Here is a 23936-nt window from a genome sequence, read left to right as displayed (position 1 = left end):
GGTTGCATATAAGTACGTTTATTTTTATATGATGAACTAATAACAAAGGATTTGTACGTATGGACACCTGAATGGTCAATTATCTCAAGACACTGGTAATTGAAAATTAAAGTGATATGATAAAAAACATCTAGGGTCCAAATCCTAACAACCCCCCAAAAATGAAAGAAATCGGTTCAACCGTATTAGCGTAATGAGCGGACAAAGGATTTTTTCTACGTATGAACACCTGATTGGTCAATTATCTCAAGACACTGCTAATTGAAAATTAAAGTGATATGATAAAAACCATCTAGGGTCCAAATCCTAACAACCCCCCAAAAATGAAAGAAATCGGTTCAGCCGTATTAGCGTGATGAGCGGACAAAGGATTTTGTGCGTTCTCTTTTATATATATAGATTGGGAAAAACATGTGTAATTCAAAACACTATAAATCAATTTAAGTTCTCGTAGTTTGGAATTCAAGACGGCGGATGTTGTGGCTTTGAATGTAAATCTGAATAATTGTTTATGTGAATTTTTATTATTGTTTTTAATTATAATCACTTGAACTAAAAACAGCATATGTAATCAAAAATTGCATTCAAATACAAAGCATTATTTGGCTTTATGTCATTTAATCCTTGGATTTGGATAAAATTTTAGTTGCTAATGGTTCACTTTATCTTTCACTACACTATTTAGTAAATTGCATTGTCTATTACGTACTCTGTCTCATCAAATTCAGTGCTATCACAATTACTTGTATCATCACTACTGAGGTCATGCTCCTCTCCAGTTTCAGGTTTCTGCACAAACATTTCGTTCGAAGGTAGTTGAGATCCATCATACCAAAGAGATTGCTATGATCCACTCCTTCTTTTCCATCCATTTTCCTCAGGATTTAATTCACATTAGATGTCATATTAGAGCCCGTAATAGCATGCACAGACAGTATAAATTCAGACAGATAAGACCTTAAAAAGGAACAGATCTTCATGACATTGACAAACCTGTCATGATCAAACTTATAAAACCATGGATAAACATTGTCTTTTTCTTTGAGTTTGTTATATACATGGATACTAATGACTCATACATTAGTATCTTTAGGGAAAATCACAACAGGTGTCACTTTGGAAACTGCTGAGACATTCAAAATCAATCGAGTATCTTCCTCTTCATTGTTGCATTTATCATTTCCTTTCGTAAGATCGTAAGGACTTAAAGTCCAATAGTCCTCACCATCTGTGACAACTACTGGATATGTCATTTTTCCTCGAATTGAATTCTTTTTCCAAAATTCTACCAAGAATATTGTAAGCTCAGCTTTGTTCTCGTTTCTTCGATTTAAATCTCTCCAGTTTGTCCCTTAGGCATGGGTGTTTCAGCTGACCATATATGAACTCATGTTCCAGCTTCTCCTTTTCTTCTTGCGTATTTTTCTTATGCTTTCCTTATGGTATACATCCAAAAGAATATTAACAGCAACAGCCGAAAGTAAGTCTGGTTGAAAACATATAAGTACTGCCAGACCATATTTACCCCAAGATTTTCGGCTGGACAGTGTTAATTGTTACCACACCATCAATCAACAATGTCGCATTCTCTGGAGCATGATTTTTCTCAGGTTTTCCTTCTTGCATCAAAAACTTCGAAGTTTATCTTTATCATCAATTCACATGCTGCAGTCTGGATCAGCAATTAATAGTGATAAGCTGGTCACGCAATGTGAAAATGCTTCCTCTTTTTTTGGATACTGAGAATAAAGTAATCTAAAGGGTTCTTTGTCTTCCTTGATTACTTCTACAGCTTTTATTGTCTTCATTTCAAACCCAGTCATAGGATTGTTACGCTTAATAGGTGCAAAGAAATCTACTTCATTGGACTTCAATCTATCATTATGAAAGTTTTCAGCTGTATTTTTCCTTTGCTATGAGATCGCAAAAGATCTTGTACCAATTTTGATGGAACTTCAATCCTGTACATATATTCCTGGCTGGACATTAAAAGCATGTTTTCTTAGCTCATGGAGCATACAGGACACGTTTTTCATTTTGATTAGCTTTCATTTAGTTTCCAAAGTGACACCTGTTGTGATTTTCCCTAAAGATACTAATGTATGAGTCATTAGTATCCATGTATATAACAAACTCAAAGAAAAAGACAATGTTTATGCATGGTTTTACAAGTTTGATCATAACAGGTTTGTTAATGTCATGAAGATCTGTTCCTTTTTAAGGTCTTATCTGTCTGAATCTATACTGTCTGTGCATGCTATTACGGGCTCTAATATGACATCTAATGTGAATTAAATCCTGAGGAAAATGGATGGAAAAGAAGGAGTGGATCATAGCAATCTCTTTGGTATGATGGATCTCAACTACCTTCGAACGAAATGTTTGTGCAGAAACCTGAAACTGGAGAGGAGCATGACTTCAGTAGTGATGATACAAGTAATTGTGATAGCACTGAATTTGAAGAGACAGAGTACGTAATAGACAATGCAATTTACTAAATAGTGTAGTGAAAGATAAAGTGAACCATTAGCAACTCAAACTTTATCCAAATCCAAGGATTAAATGACATGAAACCAAATAATTCTTTATATTTGAATACAATTGTTGATTACATATGCTGTTTTCAATTCCAGTTATTATAATTAAAAACAATATTAAAAATTCAGGTAAACAATTATTCAGATTTACATTCAAAGTCACAATATCCGCCGTCTTGAATTCCAAAACACGAAAACTTAAATTGATTTAAAGTGTTTTGAATTACACATGTTTTTCTCAATTGAAAATACACTATTTTTACATAATTCTTAATGATTTTCCATTGAATGATAATATTTTGCTTGTTTTCGCCGTTGCGTGATATCTAATTCAAAATGGCAGACATATGATTGGGTTTAGAGTATTTTAATGGACAAATATGTGTTTATCTGTGAAACCTCCTTTAATTTGATAATTACGAGTATATTGTCGATCTTCATAATATTTTCTGAATGTTGTTGATTTTTACAAATCCGCCATCTTTGATCGAAAATGGCGGCCACATAGGAGGTTTTGAGAACTCTAATGCACATATTTATGTTCTCTAATAAAAATCCTTTAATTTAATACTCCCACCAACTATCTGTGGACATTTAGAAAGTTTTCAATTTTTTTTTAAAATGTGCGCCATTTTGAATTCAAGATGATGGACACTATTCCGTATTTTTCGAGTGGTGACATTGATGTTCGGATTACGTTGATTAAAGTACGCCAGAAAAACAAAACAGTACAAATTAGATCGTAATAGGCAAAAACTTTTACTTTTGGACTTGTCTATTAGTAAGTCACGGTGATTCAGTGGTTGAGCATTCACTTATAGTGTATCGGGTCCCTGGTTCCATCCCAGCTCGCAGTAAATGAGTTTTGTGGTAGATAAACATCGTGTGCGGTTTTTTTTAAAAAATTGTGATTCTCCCGTTTCCTCCCAGTTTCTTCATTCTACCACTTTATTCAGTCTCATCATCATTGTAGCCTACACGACATAAGCGTGGGACATAAAACTGAAAGATGTCATTTTCATTTTCTCAATAATTTAGCAAATAATTTGTTACTATGTTTATATTAATATAGGGAAGTGAAATTCAATTTTTGGTGACCATGTCTTTTTACCTGATGTTCTACCAGGGATGTATCAAAGGGGGATCTATGAGAACCAGATCGCCCGAAAATTAAGTGGAAAAGGAAAAAAAAAAATGAGACTTTACAAAATTAAATAGCAATTTCTTGACATTAATTTTTAACAGGTAAAAGTATGATTCTCCTCGAATGAAATTTCTGGTTACGGTCTTGTAGTTCTAGTATAAAAATATGAACACTAAAGAATCTTCTTATAACTTCAAGACAACATCATTTAACAAGCATTATTATTAAGCCCCTCTAATTTTTCTCTCCCCCCAAAAAACCTAGTTGGTATCTGCAATCACATACTTTTTCCACCGATGTTAACGACTTGACTGCGTGCCGAAAGAAGCCAGGTAGTCTTGGATGTGAAGAACTCTTCAACCGAACACTGCACCGCCATAAGAAATTCTTTAAATAACTGATATCCTAGTCAGAAATCTTGTTTGGATACTCGATAACACCGTTTACATATTGAAACAAATAGCAGGCGACTGCTTTTTGTCATACAAGTAGAAACCAAATAACTGTTCAATTGCCAACGCGTTAGTAGTTGGAATCACATAAATAGTGGAGCCAATTGTGCCTCTAGTGGTTATTTTATAACTCTATGGTGCTAGCAGTATTTTCATAGTACTAGTACTACTTTTCATCTCCGTGTATTGAAGTCTCCCTTGGAGCAAGGGTATCCTCCTCCTAAGGATTTTGGCATAAGTCCCTTTACCAATTTACCTCTCAGACATACTTTTTCTCACCCGGGTCATTCCACGCCGAATCGTACAGGGGTGTCACCCGACCATCTCCGATTGCAATGAAATTTGGTATACAGTATCGTTAGACAAATACAGTATAAGAACCAGTATTTTTTATTTTGCCCATATTACCTCTGGTTTGGTTTTGACAGCCTTCGAAAGAGAACTCTGCCCGACGATTTTGTGTATGCTGCGATAAATGAACGGCACGTCACTCGGAACTTCAACTGAGCACCATAAGACCACATTTGACCCAAATGTATTCAAATTCATCAGACTAAATGGAAATTGCATGAGGATTTTACAAATCAGGTTCAAAACGGCATAATGATATTTCCAAACCATGAAAATTTAGTTTCAAAATGGCGGAATAGAATTTTTCGAAGGTACTTATTAAATTACGCATAACTTTTTTTCTCTAAGCGGGGAATTCAATGAGTAAATGCCGGTTAAGGGAGTGCATAATGCTCTATTAGGGGAATAAAAAATATCCGTGGGTTTTGGCTTGTAACAGCCTACAGAGCGCCTAAGTCAATTTATGACCTTAGGTTTGAGAGTACGAGCAATACACCGTAGATGTTACAAAATATTGCATTTCGTAAAAGAAGCACGGCACTTGGTAACTGGGGTAGTAGTTTCCAACAGAAACTATTTTAGTACGAGGCCCCATGAAAATATACCTTAAAAACCAAGATGGCGGCATTGCAAAATGGCGGCACATGGTAGCTAGTTTTGCGTCACACAAATACAAATTGACGTAGGGCCATGTAACGATATAGGCAACGCAAATATTCATACGAACGCTACGAATACAAAATCACCAGACCACAAAGACATTGAAAATTCAAGATGGCGACCTTGTTTGGGATCGTACGCACTGTATATTGCAATACAAGCGCTCATTAGTATTCGATTTTAGAGTGTCAGCTGACAGTAACGCGTCACGAGCCGCCACTGCTGCCTAACTACGTACAACACATTCAGTTATCCAAACAAACTTTCAGTTATCCCGGCAAGTCTGCTTGTGATGGTATAGGCGGAACTGTCAAAAGAAGTGTAACCCGTGCAAACTTGCAAAGACCTTACAAAGAACAAATATGTACAGTGCAGCAAATGTCACAGTTTTGCAGTGAACAGTTTGCACCTAAAGTGACCATCCAGTTTATCAAGGAACAGGATGTTACTGCCGTGGCAGCTAATCTAAACTTGCGTTTTTCAAAACATAAAACTGTACCAGGAACCCGTTCCTACCATTATTTCAAGCCAGTCTCCACAACGGAAATTGCTACAAAGAGGATGAGCAACATGAAAGTTTTTCTCTGAGGTACAGATTTTCATAGGTGACCAGATTCAGAAAATTTCAACTTAGTTTCTACGTTGGTTGTGTATACGAAGAACAGTGTTATATCGGGATAATATTAGAACTTGACGACTACAGCAACGATGTATGGATCAAATTTATGCATCCTCATTGACCTTCAAGGAGGTTGTACTGGCCAGAGGATAAAAACCGCGGCAGAGAAGACAAGTGCTAGGTTCCACTTGCGAATATTCTATGTGCGATAGAAGTTCCTGACGTTATCACGCAGTTCGGAAGGCTGCAATACAAACTCACTGCAAAGAGTGTTAAGGACATTCAGGCAACATGCACTAAACGAAATTAAATGTACTGTCAGCATAACTCAAAGTTAAGTATTTAAAGTTAGGTACTTCATGTATGATTGTTTGACGTTCTATTCACTTCAACTTATGTACACATAGGATGTTGTGACAAATTACTAAACATACAGTTTCGAAACAGCCGCCATCTTGAAACCTAACGTGTATCTTCTGAAGGTGTTATGTTTAAATATTAATGTGAATACATATTTTCCTATGCAGAAGTTATATGCCTTTTCTTGGATTTGTAGTGTAGATATAAGGAAACCATTACTTACATGCTGACATTTGCAGAGGCCGCCATCTTGGATCCTACGGGAGTTTTCTTGTCGGATTTCGTTCTAAAATAACTTAGGTAAGTATGCTTTCTCAAGTGGTATGCTTTTTTGTTAAATACAGTGAACATTTCTTTTGGAATTTGCAGTACATAGATCCCAAAACAATAATTTAGGAAAGGTCACCATCTTGAATTCTCAGTGTCTTTGTGGTCTGATGATTTTGTATTCATAGCGTTCGTATGAATATTTGCGTTGCCTATATCGCTACATGGCCCTACGTCAATTTGTATTTGTGTGACGCAAAACTAGCTACCATGTGCCGCCATTTTGCAATGCCGCCATCTTGGTTTTTAAGGTATATTTTCATGGGGCCTCGTACTAAAATAGTTTCTGTTGGAAACTACTATCCCAGTTACCAAGTGCCGTGCTTCTTTTACGAAATGCAATATCTTGTAACATCTATGGTGTATTGCCCGTACTCTCAAACCTAAGGTCATAAATTGACTTAAGCGCTCTGTAGGCTGTTACAAGCCAAAACCCACGGATATTTTTTATTCTCCTAATAGAGCATTATCCACTTCCTTAACCGGCATTTACTCATTGAATTCCCTGCTTAGAGAAAAAAGTTATGCGTAATTTAATAAGTACCTTCGAAAAATTCTATTCCGCCATTTTGAAACTAAATTTTCATGGTTTGGAAATATTATTATGCCGTTTCGGTCATGATTTGTAGAATCCTTATGCAATTTCCGTTTAGTCTGATGAATTTGAATACATTTGGGTCAAACGTGGCCTTATGGTGCTCAGTTGAAGTTCCGAGTGACGTGCCGTTCATTTATCGCAGCATACACAAAATCGTCGTGCAGAGTTCTCTTTCGAAGGCTGTCAAAACCAAACCAGAGGTAATATGGGCAAAATAAAAAATACGGGTTCTTATACAGTATTTGTCTAAAGATACTGTATACCAAATTTCATTGCAATCGGAGATGGTTGGGTGTAAATTGCATTTTCGCTGTACGATTTGGCGTGGATTAGCCCACCCCAAACTTACCATTTCACAGTTTGATTGCATCATTTTCAATGGAAAATAATGTCCTTCCAAATAATTTCATGTGCATAAAATGCGCTCTGAGACCTTTCTGTGGGCACCTTTGTTCGGGGAAAATCTACTAAAGCCATTAATGCTTTCCATACCTCAAGGTCACTTTTCCTAGTTAGCTAGCCAGAAGCCTACTTTATACTTTAAGGAATAGAAGAAAACAAGGAAAGACGGTTTCTTGTTGAGTTTATTGCTAAATGTGATTCTTTTAGGTTTTTTTTTCTTTTTGTATAGAATATAAAGTGATTAAAGATCAATCTCAGAATCAGAAAAAGAAAAATAGATCTTATGCAGAAAATGAGAAATGAAAAGCATTAGCTGGTTATTCCGTTCACAGCAATGTTTGGTCACAATCGCTAGCATTAAACAAAATACTTCATTTAATTTGTATGGAAACGAACAGAAACACGCATTTCTCACTAATTTCTACTGTTAACACAAAGGAGCAATTCTTTTCACTCAAATCTGTAAAAAGTCATATAAAGAGATCTTACAAACAATAGCTATTCATTGCTAGAATTAACTTACATACAGGTACACAATGACTTTGCAGTGACGTAGCAAGATATTATAAAGGTAACCAAGAAAGTACTGTCGCTTTTTGTGGAGGTCTGTGTTTAACTGACCCTTACACCATGAGTTGAATGCGAATAGAGTTAAGGCGAAGGTCAGTTGTTGATGCGGATAAATCATACATACTACCTGGTTGGGGCAGTTCAGTTACACGGTGAACTTGCGTGAGCGTTATAAGGGCGTGTATGCTGTACGAGTTCAAACTGGGGTCAAACGCCGCTGCAGCGGGTCGAAAGATATGCCAGGACTTTGGTGAGGATGTTGTGACTATGTGGACATTCCAGCGGTGGTTTAACAAGTTTAAGGACGGTGACGAAACACTCGAAGACGCACCACGTGTCGGAAGACCAACACATGTACAAAATGAAGATTTTCAGGGGGCAATTGAGGCAAACAGTGGTCAGTCATGTGAGGAACTGGGACCACAATTCAGTGTGAGTGGAGAAACCATTCGGCAGTACCTACATCAACTTGGGAAGCACTACAAGTTGGGTCGATGGGTCGTACATGATTTGACTCCGGGCCAGAAGGCAATGCGAACATACACCTGTGTTTCTTTGCTGTCTCGTCTGAGGAAGGTGCCATTTCTGGACAAGCTGTTGACATGTGATGAGAAGTGGGTTCTGTGCGAAGCTCCATGGCGCCGTCATCATTGGTTAGCATCCCATAGACCGGTTCCAAAACAGCCGAAACTAGCACTGCACTGGGAGAAGGTCCTCTCGAGTGATTGATAGACTGCTCGCCGCATCGTGCATCGAGCCGCTACCAGCTGGTCAGAGCATCAATGCAACTGTGTACTATCAGCAGTTGAGCCGTGTTCAGGAAAAACTCAAAACTCTAGGGCCACACTGAGAAAAAAAAATGTAGGTGGCGTACTTAAAAAGGTAGGTTACATGCGTAATTCCTGTAGTTTTTGGACTTAACGTACAGCAGACGTATAACTGAAAACGGATATTTTATAATACTTTCTGTATAAGTGTTCCATCTCTACGTACTTTCCGTATGAAACAATGTAGGTGGTCAGGATCTCACATACAAATGGACGTATATAACATATAGCTGAGGAATGTAACGTAAGTATATGCATGTCATATACGGAAAACTGTTAGATGTCAGACATCCTGCAACGGCATGATGTAACATCTAAGGGCAGTGACTATGTAGCATATGGATAACGTATGCTCCGTACTGATTTCTATAGTAAGCAAAAGGATACTGTATATTTGTACAATATACCGCTGTCCGGAGAACGGATTTTTCTCTGTGCAGCACTTCTGAATCGCAAAGGGGTCCTTCTGTTACAGGACAACGCTAGGCCCCACGTGGCTGGGATGACCCGGGACACCATTCTACGCCTTGGATGGGAAACACTATTGTATCCGCCATAGTACCCGGACGTTACACCGTCCGATTATCACCCGTTCTACTCCTTGGACAATCACCTTAGAGGACGCCAGTTCAAATCCCTAGTAGAGGTGCAAAATGCACTAGATACCTTCTTCGCTTCATGGCCCACCAAGTTTTACCGCGATGGAACCCATTGCCTTCCAGAACGTTGGCAAAAGATCGTCGATGCTGATAAGGACTATTTTTGATCTTCCAGGTACGACTTAGGTAACATATCGATGTTCGAAGGTGGTGGATGAAAAAGCAACAGAACTTTCTAAGTTTCCTTTATATTTTCGAGAAGTTTCAAATTTCTTATTGATAGAAATGAAAAGTTGATTCTAGGTTGTACGAAAGTGGATTGGAAAGTTGGTGCACTGACCTACAAAACTAGAAAACATTTGGATAAGTTGCTTTATTTCTCCACGTAATCTTCCTCGACCGAGATATTCTATATTTACACCACCTCTCCGGTAACGCTTGTATATCACTTTTAAAAAATGATTCCTCAAGCCCTGCAAAATATCCCAGCACAGCACTTTTCACCTCTGCATCCGAGGAAAATCACTTCCTGAAAATAACTTTTTCAGGTTTCTAAACAAGTGAAAATCTGAGGGAGCCAGATCGGGCGAATAGAGCGGGTGCGGTAACAATTCGAACCCACAGGAATGAATTTCTTTTATGGATGTAAGAGACGTATGAACCCACGCATTGTCCTAATGAAACAACACTTTTCTTCACAGAATTCCTGATCTTTTAATTCTGATTTCCTCACGTTAACGTCGCAGATGGGTGCAATAGTATTCAGAATTAATGACCTTCCTCTTTTCCAAGAAATCAATCAGGCTAATGCCTTTAACTTCCCCCAAAATTGATGTCATAACCTTGTTGGCCGACAAAACTTATTTAGCTTTCTTTGGGATAGGAGATCCATGTTGTTTCCATTGCTTCGATTTTTTTTTATTCCGCTGTATGGTGGTGTACCCATGCCTCGTCCATAATCACAAAACTGTCAATAAACTAATCCGGATCACTTTGAAGCAGTTCCAAACAATTATAAACTCTTCACCTGAAACAATAGAGAAATGAAATTTTACATAGTAACTACCAACGTATACGCAGCTAATGTATAAACGGACTTTTCAATCCAGTATCCAGTACCGGTACCTCGCACTACGTTTTTTTTTTTTTTTTTTTTTTTTTTTTTTTTTTTTTTAGATTTTTACTGGCAAAAAAGGCTAGGTGCAAAAGGCAATACCCTCTCTGTAGCAGATGTATAGAGGTTGATCCTCTTCCGTCTGAATAAAATGCACTTGTCGCAATCCCACAACCATAGATCATACTCAATATGATGACCACCGGCATGAACTATTCCATAACATCGCAGTTCCCACTGTAGACGACTTCGTTGTAGCTGTACATGGTCAAAAGTGCGATACAAAACTTAGTAGCTGCTATGTAAATTTAAATTTGTTTCGCAATTTGTTACACAAAAAACAAAATTTTAAAAAGGCTGCTAATATATATCCAATATGTGTTAACTAGATATTTTATAAGTTTAATCATGATTTTTTTTTTTTTTTAATGTGTAGCATGTGTTGGCTCTGATTTGATCAAGACGGGAAAAATGGTCTCGCTGCTAATGTCCCCTCAATCAATTATTCCTGTATTTTGTTTGTCTTGTATCAATAAATAAAATTACTTGCTACAACACTTCGCATTAGCATTGTGTATTCAATATTTATAAACACTAACAACCAACTGCAAATACAAGTAACTAATGAAAATAGCATATCAGCAAGAATATAATTTTGTTTTGTTCGAGCTTTAAACTGCGAGTTTAGCATACGCTGTTAACTCAGTATACTTCATATGAAAAGAATTTATTTCATTATTTAAAGCGAGAAAGTATGATTTTTCGTTTTCTCTTGTTTCATATTGTTCTTGTATTTTAAATTTCCAGTCAGCATCTCGCAGCGAGAAAGGGGGTTTTGACATCATTAAAGGCAGGCTTAAGTGCACGTTTAGTTATTGTGTTCCTGTTATCACAAATATATTGTTTCCCTAACTTGTTTATAGTTCAACTAGCACTAAGGAAAAAAAAAGTCTATGTTTCGAAAGTTGATCACGTTATAGCTCAAAAACGATGGCTTGATGGAGGCAGAATTTGAAACTGAAGTTAAAATATAGTATAAAAAAGGCAATAGATCGTCAAATAGGGAAGATATTAGACAAAATGTTGTAAATAGATATCAATGCATGGTTGCTTTCATAAATTACAGTTATTTCAGTTTCTAACACATCAAATTATTTTTGTCGGGTTATGTGAAACCCGCGAAAATGATGAAAAACTACTAGAAACTTTCGAAATATGGTTGTAGAGGAAAAAAGGAGAGAATTAACTGGATAGAGCGGAAAACGAATAAGAAAATGTTAGAAATGGTGAGAGAACAATTTAAATATTATTAAGAAGAGGAAGAGAAATTGTTGGTTAGCCAACATAAACTGTTGGATAAATGATAATAAATTGTCAGTTGGCTAATGTAAACTATTGGATAAATGACGGCAAATTGTTAGTTGGACATCATAATCTATTGGATAAATAACGGCAAATTGTTAGTTGGGAACATAAACTGTTCTATAAATGGCAGTAAATTGTTGCTTGGTCAGCATAAACTGTTGGACAAATGACGGCAAATTGTTGGTTGACCAACAAAAACTGTTGGATAAATAACAGCAAATTGTTGGTTGGCCAATATAAACTGTTGAATAAATGACGGCAAGTTGTTAGTTGGGCAACATAAACTGTTGGATAAATGACAGCAAATTGTTAGTTGGCCAACATAAACTGTTGGATAAATGATGCAATTGTTGGTTGGCCAACAAACTCTTAGATAGATGACGACAAATTGTTAGTTGGCCAATATAAACTGTTGGATAAACGACGCAAATTGTTGGTTGGCCAACAAACTGTTCGATAGATGACGGCAAATTGTTGCTTGGTCAACATATACTGTAAACGACGTTGAACCAACGAATTTTTCAGCTTAATTTTTATTTTTACCCATGCCAACCAGAATCTACGTTGATTCTACCAATTGTGCTCCAAAGGTGTGATTTGCAAGAAACTGAATAAAAAAGAAGTGGCGACGGGGTTTAGTTGTAGTGCCTGTAACTAGGTCTGCATTTACAATGTTTCCATCGGCACGCCCAGAACACAATGGCTCCTTTTCATCATTCTGTCAAATTTTTGCTTTGACCCACCTTGAGGAACTGTTTACATGCGTCAAACTGGCACATTGATTCCAACTATAAGTGCAATTGCCAAGTGCTATTGGTGATGGCTCATATAGTCATGGATTAACGGTGAAACGGTATCTATAACGAGAGAAACGAACAAATGTTAGTCTTAGAGAGGGGATAGCTAATTTTTTTTTGTCTAGTGAGATTAATTTTCATTACGAGCCGTCCCAGATAACCTGCTACTTTAGAAACAATAGAGGAGGATATCAAGGACACCATTATACTATATTATGAGATGTACGAACCACTGACAAGTAAGAAGAATATGCAGACAACAATTTATTATATACATAAATTCATACATATAAAATTGCAACGTCATTATCAAGTTGTATTGCACTTTCCACAAAAACCGATAAGTGCAGAATGTTTTCCATTAAATCGTGGCACTTTTTCTAACAAACAACAAGTGCTTACTCATCACCTCATCTACATTAAGAGATATCGAAAGGATTATGCTGTTACTAATACAATTGATTAAGATTTATAAGCTTATCTTATTTCTAAGCCAACATCAAAGACAATGGTTTGTTTTTTCCTGCACTTTAAATAGGGTCTTATTATGTGCACTTGAAATTTATCCTTTTTATATAATTGACAAAGATATAAGTGAACGTTCTTCTTCTTCTTCTTCTTCTTATTTTTTTCAATTGTAATAACACTATTACACTGAGAAAAAAATTGTAGGTGGCGTACTTAAAAAGATAAGTTACATGCGTAATTCCTGTAGTTTTTGGACTTCACGTACAGCAGATGTATAACTGAAAACGCATGTTTTATAATACATTCTGTATAAGTGTTCCATCTATATATATTTTCTGTATGAAACAATGTAGGCGGTCAGGATCTCACATGCAAATGGACGTATATAACATATAGCTGAGGAATGTAACATAAGTATATGCATGTGATATACGGAAAACTGTTAGATGTCAGACATCCTGCAATGGCATGATGTAACATCCAAGGGCAGTGCCTATGTAGCATACGGATAATGTATGCTCCGTACTGATTTCTATAGTAAGCAAGAGGATACCGTATATTTGTACAATATACCGCTGTCCGGAGAACCGATTTTTCTCAGTGTATACTAGTAGTAAAGTACTTTTTAGTTTTACGTTCTACGCATACGTTATGTAGCTGGATGGATCATAGAGGAATCAAAGGAATTGATGGAATGAAGATATTGAAGGAAATGGGTGATCCCGAGAAAATCTAGGGACACGTTATTGTCCATCACCAACTCATATAGCTTGAGATCGAATCAGGAACCCCACCATAGGTGAGTTTTCTACCACTGAGCCATCTTGTCACTCTTGCTATTTCGATAGCGATCAATAACGGCAATTCGAAGTAGGGTTGCTAGATTGATCAGGATGCAAGCCCGATGACCAGCAAGATTTGGGCAATTCGGGACACAAATTTGGCTCTTGAGTCTACAAGGAAACAATGTTTCTTCTGGGCATACTTTTCTGAGGGGCTGAGCCTCCCTCGAGTTGCTCAAGGAGGTAGAAAAAAATTAAATTCCTTTTGCCAATATACCAAAATAGTGTCCCAGTGCAGCTCTCTCATATTTTGATTTTGTTCTCCCATTTCCTCCCACAACCTCATTCCACCAATTCTTGCATCATCATTCACTTGCTTTATTCATCCGTCTCCCTAGCCAAAAGGACGTAATCATGATACGATAAACTAAATGATTTCGGGCGGTATTCAGAGAGAATTCGTTAATCGAGTTTTAGTTACAGTCTAGTTAGAGTCATACTAACTCTTTACTAAGGAAGGTGCACATTTTGGTATTCAGAGTCTACTTTGAGTACAGCTAAAAAGATGATTTGGGTATGATTAACTTATTAACCCCAATGCATCGGGTGAGAAAAATAAATGTGGCAACTACGGAAAAGTAACTGAGCGCATGCGTAGTCTGTAAAAATAAAAACACATGAAATACGAAATACGAAATGTTGTGTCGCACGCTAAACCGTGGGTAAAAGATTAGCCTCTGCTTTAGATTAATTAGGCACTTGTGATTAACTTCGTCAAATACTACGTCCTAATCAGAGACTCTGAATACAATTTTGATAACCATCCGTTAGTCAACCTCGTAGTATGGCGTTAATCAGACTTCAAAACGACTCTGCATAAGGCTCCTCATTTCTAAGTTTGAGAAAAACATGATTTTTAATAAATGGTATAATAATATGTTATTTAAAAGTTGTGTAACTTTTATTACGTCAGTGCATAGTGTTGCCACATTCTTCTGGCAAAATCTGAATTGACGCTACTGCTTTGGGGTTTCAAAATGGCAGCACGCAGTATTTACACACTAATAAACCATGTTGCTGTTTGTTCATTAGTAGATATCGGATTTTTATGCACTTATAATTCATCAAACATACATGCAACTATGCTGTTAAATGTGTTAAAATATGCACTTAGTATGCAGCAATAATGCAATAAACATTAGCATTTTTCAAACATGCAGCAAAGTTGTGACAAAGTTTTGTAGGTGAAAAATAACATCAAAAGTGACAATTACAGTTTATATACTTTTAACTTTTTAAAACATACACAATTATGATATTTAATTAAATACAGTGATTTGAGGCTACGATCTCTAGTTTTTCTTAACATTTGTACTTAGAGTATATTTAGTTTATACAAAATAATACAATCCTCGATTTTCCACCCGTTTTCATTGTACGATTTCGTTTCTAAGGAATTACTCTTTCCGTAACTAGCCTTACAGTGCACCACAAGATACTTCTCTTCATTTTTTTGTGTCAGTTTGTGACATTTGTAGGCAGAAAATGACCTGTTAACATTAGTAAATGTTACTGGACAATATTTATAGAGAGGGGCAAGCCTGCTATCTATATTTTCTGGCAGATAAAAATTTAACCTTTGAATGTATTTTCCTATGACTTCAATTGTTTTGTAGTCAGAGCTTCTAGCAATAACATCTGTCAGTTTCTTTTCCATAGAGCGTCCAATTTCACCAGGGACTGATTTGAGCTCGTGCTAAACTTCGTCAACTAGATACAAGCATTTACTGAGCAACATTCCTCACGTTTTTTTGATTTGATGTCGACGATATTATTATTACCAGATTTCTCGTAACGTCTTCGCAATTATAAGCGTCTTTGCTTAGCTGATCGATTGCTAACATTACTGGTCCTCTATAAACTAGGCATTCTTCCATATCCTTCCATGGAAAAGGCTATTCTGTTGCATAGACATGTCAACGCTCGAAAATACAAACTAAAACTGAATTTATCCTATGTTATAAGCATACATATGAAATAAAAGCTTATAGAATATGCTCATAAGTACTAATATATACTCTAACCTTTGAAACATGTACTTATATGCACTATAAAACTTCAAATTCGAGCTGTATTATTGTTGTTAGCAGCGGCGGCTGGTACTATATGTTGCATGGTTGTGCAACCGCATATTTTTTTAAACTAAAAAAATATTTTTTAAGTATTAAAGTAGTGTACCAATAAAAAATAAACCTTTGCTCTTGAGTGCAAAACAGTATTGATTTATTTCTTTAAAAAAATAAATTAAAAAACAAAGAAAAGAGAGTGATTTACATTTCCAGTTGCAGAGAGCATTGCCACTGGAAGCAGTAACATTGAGCATATGGCAGCAAGCTCCTATCTCTTAACATGGGAAAGTGGATTTATTCTTGCATCGCTCCTATCTTCCCGTATTACCCGCTTGCAGTTGCACCTTCTTTCGCAACTGGTCAGCTTCTGTAATAGTTACGAATTTCTCCGCTTGGCAGCGCTTGACTCAATTGATAGGGTGAGAGAGATACAGACGCTCGGAAGAAAGAAGTTATTCACAAAACACAAACTCGCAAAGAACAAATACAGGTCTGGTGGTAGCAGGGACGGATCTAGGCTTAAAGTTTGGGAAGCGGTCGTTCGAAGTCAATAAATTTTATTTAACATTTATAATACAAAGGTGAAAATTCTTGGGTTAAGTTTTATTTTTAAAATAAAAAAAAATATCCTATTCTGGGGTGGGGGAAGATCGAGTCTCGAAGAAGAAAATGTCTTATCGCGGTCTAATTCGTAGCTCTGTGTCTTTCGTGCACATGATCCCGTGTTCGATTTCCGGCGGAGAACATAAAAAATTAATCTCAAATCATTCACTTTCAATAATAATCATCTGTCTTCTTTAGCCTAATTTGCTGGAATGTTAAACTATTATTTTTTTTTTTTCATTTTCGAAGGAACACATCTTAGATTTTGATGTTTCTTTATAGTAGAACAGGAGATAAAAATACGTGGTTTTTTGTTCCTTATTTTCATACAAAGAAATGCTAACAAAATACATATTGTCGGAGGAGAAAAGTGTTTCTCTACCCTAAAGAAAAGAAAGCGGAAAATATTTGCGGTAGCGATGCTTTCTATTCAGAAAAACTTGGCGAGCAGCATTTCAGATTTCAATGAAGTCATAGAAAAATTTGAAGCTCGAAAAGAACGAAGAAAGAACTTCCATTTTAAAATAATACATTCTTTATATAATTAAATAATTTTGTTTAACTGCGTGCATGAATATATGCAATTTTCTTGCTTTTTTTTCTTCTTTTTGGGTTAACGCCATCATTCATGGCTTACAGCACATGCTACATATTTTATTTATCTCTTGTTCAATAACATGAGTGTAGAGGTTTTGTAGTGTATAGACGTACATTGATAGTGGTTGTTTCGACAAAAAAAAAAAAAAAAAAAAAGGAAATAGCTTATATATTAAATCAATATTAGAGAAACACTTTAATCAATAATATACAAATAGAGCTTAAAAGACTTTCCTCTTCATACTTCCTAAATATTTTTTTATAAGATTCAAGAATGTTGGGAGAGGGGAACACTTGCGCACAGTGTTGAATTCAGACATTTTCACATGGGGAGAATGTGAACTCCTCAGGAAGAAGGGGAGTTTGGGTGAAGTAATTTCTACATTGTGTGATTGATGCTTTGAGTTTCTCTGGGGGAATAACTTTTCTTCGGGGAGGCATTCCCCCTGGACTATCCCTGAATTCATCCCTGCTTGCGCGTACCTACATAACTTTGATATTGCAACATTGCAACCGGTGCTTGTACAGACTACGAATCGCTACTGGTTGTTAGAAAACCCTACCAAGATTAACAGAAATGCATATAAGCAACAAACTATGCATGTGCATAAAAATCTGATGCTATTTATTACGACTCAGCTGATCAAGTATTATACGATACAACTTTATAATAATTCTAATTTATTTATTTATTTTTACAAATAATGCGGTTATTTGCACTTAAACTTATTACCTGAGAATGAAAGCAGTATTCCGTCTTGGCGCCCAGTTATGATTGGCCACGGTCATCCTGACAGCTTGTGTAATTTGGCTTTCTAGATCATAAAACTATTGCGATTCAGGAAGCTTTTGGTAGTTTGTTACGAGGTATAACTGAATAGATAACTTGATTACTTACACTAGTTCATTCAAACATTTTATTGCGTAACTTCGCTTAAAATTTAATAGCACTTTAGACGAACAATTTTGACTTTGCTCACTGAGTAGAAACTTGACTGCCATCTATTGAGAATATATTTAACTAATTCCATTAACCTCATTTTTACAGAACACTGGCGACGAGCTATTAATTGAAAATCTGTGCACATTTTTTTTTTTTTATAAACTCACATTATTGTTGCAAAGATTTGTGATTTGAGTTAGGAAATTTAGGTTGAAACTTGCCGAAACGAATTTTAAAATTTGTAAAATTTAGTTTTGAGTCTAACGAAACATGCAAGTTAACGGGAAGCAACAACTGACGCCATCTGTTGGAAATCCAAGAAAACTTCCTTCTGATGTGACATATTATATATATATATATATATATATATATATATATATATATATATATATATATATATATATATATATATATAGAGAGAGAGAGAGAGAGAGAGAGAGAGAGAGAGAGATGGATAAAAGCCGGCTTTTTTGAATCGATGTTTTTTTTTTTCACATAAAAAGCCGGCTTTTTTGGGAAAAAAACGAGAATTTTGGAAACTTTGGCTTTTTTCATTTTCATGATTTTTCTATCTAAATAGCTTTCTTATAGTATATTCTATAGTTAGATAAGAATTCCATGACCTAAATGCCATATTTCGCTCTGAAATTCACCATCAAGATGAATGGAGCACATGTTTTACGAATTAAAGCTAACATGTCTAACATGAAGAATGTAGTATTTGAGGGCAATTTTAGAGGCTATTTAACTTTATTTTAACTTTTGAGTTATCGACATCTTTTTTCTTCTCTAGATCATTTTAGTTTGTCATCCGTGTTTCGTTTCTAAGAGCTTAGTACTCTAGCTTCTAGCACAAAAGTTAAACTTGCCCGTTTTTCTATTTATCCGTCAAAGCATACGTTTATTAATATATCCATCAAACCGTACTTCCACATTTCTGTTATACTGTAGCTGTGAAGTGATTTAGCAATAATTTTAAGGACACAACCTTGAATACCAATTTATACAAATAATCAGTAGCAGATTTAGAAAAGTACTTTAGGAGGGTTTTTCTGATTGTTTCGTTTTCTAAAAAGTCCTAATTTTATTTGGGAGGTACTTGAAATTTATGAGTACAGGCTTAACTAATATTTCGTTTCGTTTATATGTTTAGCAATAATCTTCCGGATACAACCTTAAAGATCATTTTATACTGAGAATTAGTGGCGGATTTAGAAAAGTATTTTGGGAAGGGTTTTTCTTACTAATGTTTAGTTTTTCTAAACATTCGTAATTTTTATTTGACGGGAGCTTTAAGTTTATGAGTAAAGGCATAACTAATAGATATTTCGTTTGTTGCAGACATTCCGTAACTTTGGGGAACGGGCTTCAGTCCGAAAGACCGCCCCGTTAACCTTCGCAAAACCGTCACTGCTGGTAATTAGTAATAATAACGATTTAAAAACAATAAGAAAGGAAGTCTGCCAACTCACAGTACACGCACTATTTCTACATTCGCAGATGGAATGAAGAAAAGCTTTGTCAGAATGGTCGAATGCTTGTTGAATCCCGGACTTCCCGATGGAAGCGCAAAAGCTAATCACTTAGTCATGTTTGTTATGCAGTTAACTTAAATATCTTCCGTAGTCTTTTTTTTGTGGGGGTGTGGGGGTGGGGGGAGTTTCGTAATGATATGTTAAATACCTCTTGTTAAAAATTCAGAAAACTTGAGGATTGGGTAAATCGTGATGGTGGTTATATAAAACTTAACTGTAGATTTTCAAGAATATACAGAACCAAAAGCTCTAGGTGTGCAGCCTTTAAGTGTATCATATAAATCTAAGTATTTCTCTTATGTTTTATTTTAATTTTATTTTGTTTCAAAAATGGTATGGAATATTTTGATGTAAAAATACTACGTACTATTTTGCTAGTTATTTGTGTATTCTTTTAAAAGAAGTGTTTACTTTTAGGGTTGGCTGGTTTACACCAACTTTTTTTTTTTTAATAACTGGTTTAAACCAAGAAAATAAAAAGAATGAAAAATGCGAATCGTGTGAACTTTATGGTGACGTTTCCAGATATCAAACCACCTGCAACAGTTTTATTTCCCTTTCACCTTTTAATCAAGGTGTCCCATGTTCAATTCTCGGTCGAACCACAACCCTTATTTCATGCGTAAACCAAGTAGCGGTTTGGATGTCAGTTTAAGCGAAAGTCTTCTCCTTGATAACCTCGGTATTTCGTAAGGATGTTAAGCCTAAACATATGAAACGAAACGAAATTGTATATTTCTGCATGCCTGAATGCCTGTTGTTTTATAAAGAAGCCAAGGTTATTTAAATATATTGATATAAATTGGCAAAATTTATCGATTGGCTACGGTCAACATTAGCTTGGATTGGACTTTCAATGATATCTACGTACTAAATTTGTAATTTAATACCTCGGTTTTAGCGTACTGATTATGATATGTTGACCTTTAAATTTTACATGCAAAGGAATAACATGATTTTCCCGTTATTGTCTTACATTTCAAGTAATGACGGGATTTTTTCGATGACTAGGGCGGGAGATTCTCCATTTAAGAAATTTACTGACCGGACTTCTTTAAACTTATGGGAGTTCTTCCGACATAACCCCGCTATTGCATAATAACACCAAGGCGAAACAAACTTATTTCTGTGAAAATGTAATATAAATACATAAAGCAAAAAGCTAAATAAAAAAACCTTGTTTAAACCAAAAAAGCCTGGTTTAAACATCCCCCCAAAAACGGGTTTTTGGCATTTTCAAAAACAACCACGGTTCTTGCCAACTCTGCTTACTTTTGTATATAGGAGGTTAAAAAATTCTTATTATATACATTGGTTAATCCTGTGGAATTCATAATGTATATATGCCGAAGAAAAATTGTTTGAAATATCTTTTCGAAATTCATAGTTTATTTTCGGGGTTTTATATTACTATCAGCATCAACCACTAATTAAATGACTTTTTGTGTTATAGAGAAGCGAAACAAAGTCTGCTTTATCAATTTAAAGCAGAATTTTGAAAAAAGCCCAAAATTTCCCAAGCAAAAAAGCGAAGCAGAAGAAACCGAGTTTTTTTAAAAAAGCCGTTTTTTTAGCCCTTGCATATATATATATATATATATATATATATATATATATATATATATATATATATATATATATATATATATATATATATATATATATATATATATACAACAGACTTTTTTAAAAGTAGGTTGCGAAATCCTGGAGCAATACGGGAGAATTTCCTGCAGTTAAAGTTTTTGAAATAAAATTCCGCCATGAATAAATTACTGAAGTGTGAATAAATTGATACTATTGCCAAGAGTTTGTAAATTAAAGCGTGTGACAAACATCTTGGCATTTCAGCTAAAAGAATAAAACGCAAGCTCTGGTGCGACGTTGCCAAGTGGTAAAGGGGTGTAGCTATGGCTAAGCAGACAAACTACAGCGCGATCAGGTGGAAGGGGACAGACGTGGATGTGTGGAAAATAAACGTGGGAATACCGCTGGCATCTCATTTGCTAACAGCATTTAAAGGGAACTTGGAGCGCCGCTTTCAAATGCCAAGATGTTTGTCAAGCCGTTTAGTTTATATAATTAATGATTGAACTACTGGTTCGTGTGTGACGGGGGTTAAAAATTCCGTTCCATCAAAATATTATCTGTAGTGCAAGACAACCAGGCGTCCCGTCCCATCTTTTTCTGATACTATAACAGGACGGCTAAATGTCCCGTTTTGGTGCAAAATACGAACAAAGTATCCCGTACTTGTTATTCAAAATATGTAAATGATTAGAACTCTCTCGTTAAAATTGTGTATCAGGCTTGCCAACATTACGATAATTTATCCTGATATACGATAATAATTTAAGTCTTAATACTATATATGAAAATGCTGTTGCGGTAATAGGTGAATATACAATAACTTTAAAATAGACACTTTTTTGTAGTTTTTGAATGTGCTAATAAATTGTAGATGTGCATGTAAATAATTATAAAACATATACTGAGGTTTTTAATAGCCATTCCCGCTAAAATAAATCAATAACGATTTGAGAATTGGTAAATGGCAACCCTGCATCTATTCCTTAAATTTAATTACTTTATGAGAGGGTGAAAATATTGTTATTATTCAGAGTACTGTTAATAAGGATTTAAAAATATGGAGGAAGTGACGCAGATTTAGAAGTTCGAAACTGAAGATTACTAGATAAGTTTATTAAATATTATTGTTATTATTTGTAGTATTTTACTTGTTTCTATAATTAGTACGTGCGTAACGAATATCTGATAATTTTAAAGATGAAAATCGATAATTTTGTCTTCAGCGTCTGGCAACTCTGCTATGTATAGTATTATTTTGGTATCAATACTTAGATGAAACTTTTAGGCCGTCTATGTAAATAATTATAAAACATATACTGAGGTTTTTAATAGCCATTCCCGCTAAAATAAATCAATAACGATTTGAGAATTGGTAAATGGCAACCCTGCATCTATTCCTTAAATTTAATTACTTTATGAGAGGGTGAAAATATTGTTATTATTCAGAGTACTGTTAATAAGGATTTAAAAATATGGAGGAAGTGACGCAGATTTAGAAGTTCGAAACTGAAGATTACTAGATAAGTTTATTAAATATTATTGTTATTATTTGTAGTATTTTACTTGTTTCTATAATTAGTACGTGCGTAACGAATATCTGATAATTTTAAAGATGAAAATCGATAATTTTGTCTTCAGCGTCTGGCAACTCTGCTATGTATAGTATTATTTTGGTATCAATACTTAGATGAAACTTTTAGGCCGTCTATGTAACTGGATCTTGTTGGTATTACTTAAGAAATGCTACGGTACCATTTTCGTAAATCGAAAATAGTGCTGGTGTCCAAAAGTGTGTGCAGTTTTACTATACAGATCTATAGTATAAGTAGTAATAGGAGTAGGAGTAGGGGTAGGGGTAGCAGTAGGAGTAGGAACGGGTTAGAAGCCCCGCAGGGATTCGTTGGGTTCTGTTCTCGACATAAAATAGGCAAATTAAAGACTTGCCCAAATTTTTTCGTACATTTTACAATCTGTGGATCCGTATAGTAAAGCTGTACCCAAAAGTGTAATTGTGAATTTTATTCTCCCTGCCGCTATTCTTAAGCGTTGTAATACTCCACTAAGTGAAGTTTGCGTTAGAGGCGCCATTATGATTTTCATTCACATTTGGTGTTATATAATTAATTATGTTTTTTTTTTTTAATTTTGCTATTTGTTATGGTTACGCAAGATGACGCCTTATGTAAACACTGAATAAAAATAATAGTTGGCGAAAATAATTTTTAATTTTGAGCCTGAATAAGAAGAAATAAATAACTATTATTATTTAGAATACACAATTTCTACAAGAATTAAGACACTTGTTAAAATATTATTCTTCAAGTATTTAATAATTCTGCAACAATATTATAGTTTCTTTAATTATATAAAGCCTTTGTTAAAATTGCTAGGATACATACATAAATTATCTTTTACTCGCTATTGTTTTAGTATTACATTTTGTGAAACAGTCGCATATGTCATGTTTAAACATCTGATAAATGTAAAAAAAAAAAAAAAAAAAAAAAAAAAAAAATTCATCACACACTACTACACCTAGCACTCCATTTTCAACAACGACAAACACA

The 23936-nt window shown here is 35.2% G+C and overlaps 2 protein-coding genes across 2 annotated transcripts in view; one reads left to right on the top strand and one right to left on the bottom strand.

Moving 5' to 3' along the window:
• LOC145664957 (sodium-independent sulfate anion transporter-like) overlaps positions 1-18166 on the bottom strand; it is a 106700-nt gene extending 88534 nt beyond the window's left edge. The window contains exon 1 of the mRNA XM_081732096.1: positions 18035-18166. The gene's annotated coding sequence lies outside the window, so the exon portion shown is untranslated. The remainder of the gene's footprint in view (positions 1-18034) is intronic.
• The window catches only part of LOC145664959 (sodium-independent sulfate anion transporter-like), a 398697-nt gene that overhangs the window by 79521 nt on the left and 295240 nt on the right, over positions 1-23936 (top strand). The window lies entirely within an intron of this gene.

The sequence above is a fragment of the Thermobia domestica genome, chromosome 11 (assembly GCF_964235325.1).
Source record: "Thermobia domestica chromosome 11, izTheDome1.hap1.1, whole genome shotgun sequence".
In the NCBI taxonomy this organism is placed as follows: domain Eukaryota; kingdom Metazoa; phylum Arthropoda; class Insecta; order Zygentoma; family Lepismatidae; genus Thermobia; species Thermobia domestica.
Note: the sequence above shows the minus strand (reverse complement) of the source record. Positions and strands in the feature narration are given on the sequence as shown.